This window comes from Nematolebias whitei, chromosome 11, assembly GCF_014905685.2.
Source record: "Nematolebias whitei isolate Nwh7 chromosome 11, NemWhi1, whole genome shotgun sequence".
Classification (NCBI taxonomy): Eukaryota; Metazoa; Chordata; class Actinopteri; order Cyprinodontiformes; family Rivulidae; genus Nematolebias; species Nematolebias whitei.
Window position 1 is genome coordinate 22,881,594 of NC_056508.1, and position 8,775 is coordinate 22,890,368.

Sequence of the window (8,775 nt, forward strand, 5' to 3'; positions counted from 1 at the left end):
TATATATATATATATATATATATATATATATATATATATATATATAAGATCCTGCCATGTTGGTGAAAATGTCTCATTTTTTGTCTGTTCTCCTCAGTTTTTTGTTCTGGTCCCCTCTGTCTGCTCCAAATTTAAACTGAATATTTCCACAGCACAGCAGGTTTTTGCTTCATCTATTCCTTCATTTGAGCTCACGTCAGGTCAAGTACTAATGGTCATGTTGATGTGCTAAAACCAGCTGAATGCATCCACAGGGCAGAAAATCTGATGCCCCAATTGAAATTCTATTGTAGTTGGCTGTTCGGATCACTGGGCATGTTCTGATCCACTTGATGAACGTGGGTTATAAGGCCTCGTAAAAGTGAATAAGTAAAAAAACTGAGAATGAATCACTAAAAGTCATTTAAAATTAATTTAAAATTGTCCTAATAGCTTAAAAATACACAGAACAAAATACACAGCAAGCTCAGTAAATAAGTAATTTATATTATTTATTGGAAGGAGCTACTTTGTTGGGTGAATGCATGTTTTTAGCTACGCCCCACCTGCCCCAGTGGACCAGCCACCACAGCACTGTTATTTTTACAATGATCTGTAGTAAATAAACTTGTAATTGCTGTGAGAAAAATGGTATTGGTTTGTAAAGTAGGGCAGAGAGTAGGTTTTTTTTCTTTTAGCAAATTGTCCCAGTAAGTGTTGCTTCCTATCAGGGATGACAGACACTCTGAGGACATGGTGTCTGTTGTCTTAGGGAGGGGGAGTCGAGTCCAAAGGGCTCCGCAGTGATTGTTCCTCTCTGTCTGCTAGAACATGTCAACATGCCCTGTGTGTTCATGCTAGCTGCCCTGGTTATCTGTGTTTATTTTCAACCAGCGATGTGTCATTAATAGCTCCAACCACAGGGCTTCTGAAACTCTTTGCTATTCATCACCCTCCCTACGCCAGCAAATATTGTGTAGACAGATTAGTTCTGCAGCCATGGGTAAAGAAGATTAGCAGAGATTATTGGGATACATGTTGAGTTACCAGAAAGTATCGCTCCCTCCAGTACAAACATGCCAGCTGCATGCGTGTTGACACAGAACTTGTGGTACCCCTGCTTTAACCAGCAGTGTGGCTTTAACAGCATGATCTCATCGGGATTAGACAACGAGCTGCCTGGATTCAATCTTCTTGCTGCCAATTAGGGTCAGATTTACTGACATCAGTCACAGTTCATCATAGTGATTATACTCAAGCTGTTCAGTCAGGAGATGAGACAAAGCTTTTTGGGGCTATCACTAATTAGAGATCCTCACTTAATGTCCGACCATTAAATTATTTATCCCACTGAGCCAGGTACAAGCTTGTCCCATCTACATGATCACAGTGATACTTAAATTATTAAAGCACTGAATAAAGTTTCCACGTGCACATCACAGGTGTTGCAGTAAAATCTGATTTGGTTTTACTCTGCCTTTTAATAAGACTTTAAAACCACTAATGGAAATTCAGCTTTTGCTGTTTTGAATGCTCTGAGCATGCTGAGTTTTTCAAACCATTTTCTGAGGTTTATACTGACCTTAATTATATTCCAACTTGTACCGATCCTTTTTAGTGCTCCACTTTCACACTTTAGTTTAAAACTGGGAAATGTGCAAAAATAAAAATAAAATAAATTAAAAAAACAAATTGTAAATTGTCCGTCTTTTACCAGTATCGTGTTGTTTGGAGTGAGAAGTTGGAGACACTGAGTCGTTAGAGTTCATGAGTTTGTACATCATGTTCATAGCAAATGTCAGCACAGAGACACGTGAGACAATATGTTTCATTTGATGATGTCGTCCGCGTCGTGTCCGACGATGGCGACCCTGGCTAGCTTCTGGGATGTGCTCGAATGTGGCTTGCCTAGTCTGGATAAAGACTTGCCTCTTTCATCATACTCCATGCTCTGGGACTGTTGTCATGGCTGATAATGTATAAAATATTGAGATCTATTCAACAAAACATCTTTTCAAAAATAACTGACTGAATTACTCCTTCATCAACTCCCCCCACCCCACCACCACCACCATCAATGAACCCCTGAAATTGTATAGGAAATATATAGTTGGCAAATTTACAAGCTAAATACATTTGTATAAATTGTAAATAAACATAGAAATATATCATAAATTTCTTGGCAAACTTACTTTTAAAAATACAGTCAGATAATTTGATAAATCAGATGGATGGAGAATTTGGTTGTGTTCCCAAATTGTGTTTTTAAAAAAGGTTAAATATTTTAAATGTGAATATGCACATTACGTCCATCGATTATCTTTACCCACTTCTTCCTTGAGGGTTGCAGGGGCCGCTGGTGCTCATATCCAGTAGTCACTGTGCGAGAAGCGGGAGACACACAGAGACAAAAAGAGACAACCATTCACTCTCTCACTCACACCTAGGGACAATTTAGAGTTACCAATCAGCCTAACATGCATGTTTTTGATCTGTGGGAGGAAACCGGAGTACCCAGAGAAAACCCACGCATGCACGGAGAGAACATGCAAACCCCACTCAGCTAGGCCCCCGGACCGGGATTTGAACTGGCAACCTTCTCGCTGAGAGGCGACATCGCTACCAGTTGCACCACCGGGCCGCTCAACAAAAACATTAATGTAAATAAAAAGTAAGTTCATATTATTTATCTGAGGAGCAGACTGCTTTGAATTTAACTCCATCACAGAACTCTCATCTTGAGCAAACATGAAGGCGACAGTGGAAAGAAAAACTCCCTCATGAGAAAGAAACCTTTAACAAAAACAGGCTCAGGACAAGCGGCCATCTGCTTCGACCGGCTGGGTTTTAGGAACAGATACACAATGGCAGGTTGAGAATCACATGTTAAGATAGAAATAGTATCAAATGAAAACTTCAACTTTAACAATTCATTTAAGGAAATTAGGTAAATTTGTCCTACAGTAGTCTAAGCCTATAACAGCATAACAAGCCAAAACTAACTATAGGATTTATCATAAAGGAAAGTCTTAAGCCCAGTCTTCAAACTGGACAATGTGTCAGCCTCACAGACAAAAACTGGAAGTTGGTTCCACAAGAGAGGAGCCTGATAACTGAAAGATCTTCCTCCCATTCTGCTTTTGGAAACTCTAGGAACCACAAGTAAACCTGCAGCCTGAGAGCGAAGTGCCCTGTTAGGAAAATATGGAACAATAAGATCTGTAATATAAGATGGAGCTAGGTTGTTGAGAGCTTTGTAGGTTAGAAGTAAGATTTTGAATTCAATTCTGGATTTGACAGGGAGCCAATGGAGAGAAGCTAAAACTGGAGAGATATGATCTCTCCCAGTAACTCCAGTTAAGATTCTGGCAGCAGCATTTTGGATCAAATGAAGACTTTTTAAAGAAGTATTTGGACACCCAGATAATAAACCATTGCAATAGTCCAGTCTAGATGTGACAAATGCATGAACCAGATTTTCTGCATCAGTTTTAGATAAGATGTTTCTAATTTTTGTGATATTACGCAGATGGAAGAAGGAGGTTCTAGTAACGTTTTTAATGTGGGGGATAAAAGACATGTCCTGATCAAAAATAACACCAAGATTTTTAACATTAGAACTGGAGAACACACATTACATTAAAGGTCTAGTATCCCTTGAATGAATGCATATTGCCCACCACCTTTTATGCCAAAACCTTACATTTAAATGTTTAGAAGTTACAGAATTGTAGCCATTTTGAACAAACCTTGAATATAGCATTATGCATAGTCTTGTGCTGTATTACATAATCACTAAGCCTATTTGTTGTTGGACTCATCACCTCTCACACCAACCATCTGTAAAAGTGACAAAACTATATTTTTGTTTGTGATTTTTAAAGGTCAGTTGGCTGTAGGAACCATCTTCTATCAGATTGGCTCTTAAAGTTAATGAGTTTTAGATTAAATGAGTATTTCCTGAATGTGTCAGTAAAATTGCATGTGTGGTTCGTGAAATATTTTGGTAACAAACAGATAGACATGAAAAACATTCTCACCAGCCTTTTAAGAAAAATTAAGATGCTACAACAGAATTACTTGCTGTTCATTACTATGCATATTACCTCACTGTCATGAAACTGAGCAATACTAAACTGGTATTTGTACTTGACCAAAGTTTGTACTGGTGCCAAATTCATCCAGCTTGGGTCAATTTTGAACCAGTGATGTTTAGTTGAAACAAAAAGAAGAGCAACCATCCATGAAGCAGGGATTTACAAAGTTATCCGAGGGTATGAAGAAGCATATTGATTCGCTCATGGGAGAACCCTTCGTTCATCTGAGAAGTCAATATGAAGCTTGCAGGCACATGAAACAGATGGCGTGTTTAAGCAAATATCTGTAACAATAGCACTGTTTTGTTTTCAGTTTCTTGTGTCCTGCGCTGTGTGTGTGCTGGAGAAACAATCATTAAGTGCACGGCTGGCCTGTGAAGAAAAGGTGCAGCGTGTCTGAAGATCTCTGATTCCTCAGGCTGTCTGGGAATTTCTTTGTAGGGCAGAGATGAGTCGAAATTTTAGCTACTTTTTAGTTCATATAATAGCATTTTACTGAACACATTAGTACTCATTAAAGACACAAAACGTCCTGAAACTTTATTTAAAATGGATTAATATCTGGTGGTCAGTCCTGCTGCAGTGGTTAATCCCTATTATGCACAATAGATTTGTGTCAGCAAGGCTAAGTAAAGCAGTTTAATAGTTCAGCCACAAATGCAAATGGCTCTTATTATAAAATTCAGAGTTCTCTACTCATATTTAAATTATATCCAAAACTTTGTAGTGAATTTAGATGACTTTACTAAAGCAGTGCAGCAGTAAAAGAGCTTTTGCTGATCCCCATGACACCAAAAGTGTATTTTACTGCAGACGAGAACACGAAGAACCAAAAATCTGTTGCTTCTTTAATGGTGAGATCTGATTTTATTGGCAGGATGAGGGAAATTGTAAAGAAGGAAAATGCAGCATGAAACTTTCCACACACCCAGGCTTATTCTTAACTCAGAGGCTATTCAGCTTCATTATGGAACGCAACATTGTAAAATCATTGAAAAATATATGTTAATTAAAGAGTTATTGTATGTTGCACCTCCCTTACATAGCAGGGTTCATTGCCATCTAGTGGTATGATGATAATAAATAGCTCTATACTGTCCATCAATCCTTTTTCTCATCCACCCAGAAGAAAAGATCTCATCAAAGCAGAACAATTACTGCACTGACTTGCTCTTCAGGATTTTTGGGCCATTAAAACGATTGTTTTCACATAATATAAAGAACAAAAAAATACATCTCAGCAGATGTGAATATAAAGGTAAACATGTAAAAACTGGTTGAATGAACTGAATCAAGGTCATACTTGCTTTTCATTGTTTTATTCTCCTGGTTCATTCTAAGTTTCAGTGCCTCGTCAGACATCCTGATCACCACTAAAACCCTCTGCTTTTGCTCTTTGGTCATGTTCTTGTAGTTGTAGTAGTGCACGATGGAGAAATATGCCAGGCACAAGTATAAACACGCCGCACGTGTAGTACATGTATTTATAGTCCCCCAAAAATATCAACCAGAACTCCTGAAACGAGGACATGAACATTACGTTGGTCAACACTTAGAACATTTTTAAAGTTTTAAAGTGTAAGGTCTTCATGCACAAACCTGAAACTGGGGTTTCCAAGGAGCACCGGTCCACACTCGATAATGGTGACAAGTCCGACAGCACTGGAGAAGCGATGAGCGCCAACCGGGTCCATCAGAGCTTCAAAGAGCAGAGCTGAGAGCATCCCAAACGTCAAACCACAGAAGACAGTATACACTAGACACTCATATCCAGATGCCAACGGGCACAGCAGGTGACACACACCGTTGTATGAAACGGCAAAACTGAAAAGATATTGTATTCTTGGTCTGACCCACTTGCTGTTGCCTATGAAGCCAGTTAAAGGTCTGGTGATCATGTCCACCAGAGCAAATATGGAGCGCAAGAGAGCTGCTGAGTATTCATCAGTCCCTTGATGTTTAGCATACGGAGCCAGAAACAGCACAGGTGCACAAAGACCAAAGAACGTGACCACGCACCAGGAGAGGTCAATGAGAAAACCTCTGTGTCTGAAAAGTGAGAGGTCTATGTATCTGTAGCTCTGACATTTGCTCTCAGTTGGACCATCTTCAGGTGAAGGATCGGGTGACTGCGTGCTGACGTCCACAGCAGCAGCTTCCTCTGGTGCTCCTGCTTTACACCTCGACGAACCATCGCTGGGCTTCATTCGGACCTGTTTGTTGACTGGTCTCATCAGAGCACCAGCAACGCAGCAGTTCAGAACAATGGCTCCTAGAACGAGGAAGCTCCTTCTCCAACCGAAACACTCAAGAAGGAACTGATTGAGAGGAGCGAGCGTGGAAAGAACAACATGGCTGCCTGTCATAGCAAGTCCATTTGCAAGTGGTCTTTTGACTTGGAAATAAGTGCTGATGACAGTCAGTGCTGGCTGCAGGTTGAAGGCCAAAACCTGCAGAACTAACACCATACAGTAAATTGTTGTGCGTTTGCTCAGTGTTTAATAAAGAATAGTATCAGATCTAAAAGGAGAGATTGTTGCAAAATGACAGATATAGTAAATCACACTGTTCCCCCTTACATGCACTGCACTTAAATATGTGATGGTGCAGAAAAGCTGCTGTGGTGACTGTTAGTTAAATTTGTCTAATTTATATCTGGGGAGCCGCAGCAGCTTGGAGGTCAGTTACTGGATCGAGCCCAGGTTGCATCAGGAAGGGCACCCGGTGTTAAACAATTTCCAAATATTTTCATGCGAGTTCTCTCGCTGTGGCAACCCCTGAAGAGGGAGCAGCCAAAAGAAATGTACCTATTGTTTATCTGATTAAGAGATAAATAAGTCAGCCAGAATAACTAAATATATAAAAGTTACTGTAAGTCAGATATTGTGTATTTTGTGATATTGCCATCTTTAACACTTAAGTTTTAAAAAGATTTGCAAATGTGCCTTAATTAATATTTCATTTTGATCTAGTGTTTTTTTTAAGAATGTACTGAGTGTACTGTGTACTGTACAGTGTACTGTAAGTTTTAATTCCCATGACACATTGTACCAATATGATATTCACTTTCATGATCTAACAGACAGCATTATTTCAGTTTTTTTTAATTAATTTTCTTTATTATTACCATTGTTAATCAATTCTGTTTCTGCTGGTAAAAATGCAACACAGTCAATTATGAATGCAAATCAGGAGCATAATGGTTTGTAAGAGGAACTGAACATTTACAGTATTTTCCATCGTACACGTCGCACCGCCTTATAACTCACATTAGTTCAAATGTGTCTAATAAAGTGGAAAAAACATAAATATGTCGCTTCGCAGATAAGTCGTATCTATTATGTGTCACTGCTGACGCGTCGTATTTGTTACGCGTCATCGCTCACCACCTGGAAATGTGGGCTGATGTGCCAAAAATCGAATGGCTGCCAAATGGTGGTGGTGGGAGCACGCACGGGAGGACTTTAACAAGAATTTAACAAGATTAACACTTAAAAAAAAAATAATTTGTTTGCTTGAAATTATAGTAAAGGTGTGTCTCAGTCGAACTTTTCCTTAATAAATCAGCTGCATTTTAAAACCTGATTTGCGGAAGCGGGAGCGCGCAGAGGGACGACTCGCTGTGCATTTCTTCTAAATTTAACAAGATAAGCACCTAAAACAATTGTTTGTTTGCTCGACTTTATAATGCAGATTTGTCTCAGTTGAACTTTTACTTAACTTAACTTTACTTTTGCATGGGAAGTGGTGGCGCAGAGGTTAGAAGATGGGCCTGTGATCGTAAAGTCGCTGGTTCAACTCCCGGTACCGTCAGCATTAAAATGTGGGTGGAAAAAGTGAAACACCCACACCTGCCTCCACCCTCATTCGCCCCACTCTGGGCCCCTGAGCAAGGCCTTTAACCCCCACCATCTGCTCCCTAAACAGGTCTCTCTTGAAAGTGAGTTCTCGTGACTCATTGAATCTACCTGAATAAATAAAAGGTAAATGAAAAAATAAAATTAAGAAATGCACTTCAATGGTCAAATTATCTGCATTTTGCTGGGGCGGCAAAGCAAAATGAAGTTTATTTGACGGTTTCTCCAGGTATGATCCTGGAGCAGGACAAAGGTGGCAGGTTGTGGCAAGCTGATTGCATCATTAATAGCCACTTTTACCTAATACATGACACAATGGCATGCCATACTACTCAAATGCCATCTAGCGGCTGAAAATGGTAATGTTCAATATTCTCAATGAATGAATGAAAACAGACATATCTCAGACAAAAATTGCTTTATAAATATGCGTAAAAAAATATAAATAAGTCGCTTCGGTGTATAAGTTGCAGCGCATGTAGCTTATGCAAAAAACTGTGATTTAAAGCCTGAAAAACATGGTACTGTATAACCTGCTGTTTTAAAAATAAATTTTCTGAAATTTCTTTGATCTATAAAAAAAACAGTCATTTACAACATTACATTTATCTGAATGTTAAAATTCTAATAAATTCATTATAAAAAAATTAGGTCATATCGGTATAATATCTGCTACATTAATGTGAATTAGTCGTGTTGAAGCAGGATATGGTGTTTATCTGTTAATTTTTATCCTCATTTTAGAACGTTCAGCAACCAGAAATGACCTGAACTTGTCCCCATTATACCTCCTTACCCCCCCCCCCCCGACCCCCCCCCCCCCCCCCCCACCCCCCCACCCA

The 8,775-nt window shown here is 39.3% G+C and overlaps 1 pseudogene; it reads right to left on the reverse strand.

Annotated features, from left to right (window-relative positions):
• Window positions 1-1,807: 1,807 nt before the first annotated feature.
• LOC119416673 overlaps window positions 1,808-8,775 on the reverse strand; it is an 8,319-nt pseudogene continuing 1,351 nt past the window's right edge.